This window comes from Scleropages formosus, chromosome 6 (assembly GCF_900964775.1).
Source record: "Scleropages formosus chromosome 6, fSclFor1.1, whole genome shotgun sequence".
In the NCBI taxonomy this organism is placed as follows: Eukaryota; Metazoa; Chordata; class Actinopteri; order Osteoglossiformes; family Osteoglossidae; genus Scleropages; species Scleropages formosus.
The window spans coordinates 37,565,702-37,566,290 of record NC_041811.1 but is presented as its reverse complement, the minus strand read 5'-3'; positions in this window follow the sequence as shown (position 1 = coordinate 37,566,290).

The window sequence follows — 589 nt, the reverse complement described above, 5'->3', positions numbered from 1 at the left end:
ATCACACCAGACTGCCTTTGGTTCAGACGTGCGGCACAGTCGCCTACATGTGCAATATTTTTAAGCTTTATATACTGTAAAGTACATACATTTATTGTATATACATTATATTTACCTATACTATAATATATATATCTGAGGTTGAGAGGCGTTTAAATTCGGGTTGTTCCTCCTTAATCCTGAGCTGAACCACTGGTAGCACCGCTTTAAGGTAAACCCCAGAAAGAGCGCCCCTAGTGGTGGACCTCGGCGCTTCCCAAACGGAACACAAGTTGGGTTGAGTTGAAACTGCAGCGAGGGGGGTGCGGTGGCGCAGTGGGTTGGACCGCAGTCCTACTCTTCGGTGAGTCTGGGGTTCGAGTCCTGCTTGGGGTGCCTTGTGACGGACTGGCGTCCCGTCCTGGGTGTGTCCCCTTCCCCCTCCGGCCTTACGCCCTGTGTTGCCGGGTAGGCTCCGGTTCCCCGTGACCCCGTAAGGGATGAGCGGTTCTGAAAGTGTGTGTGTGTGTGTGTGTGTGTGTGTGTGTGTGTGTGTGTGTGTGTGTGTGTGTGTGTGTGTGTGTGTGTGTGTGTGTGTGTGAGAAACTGC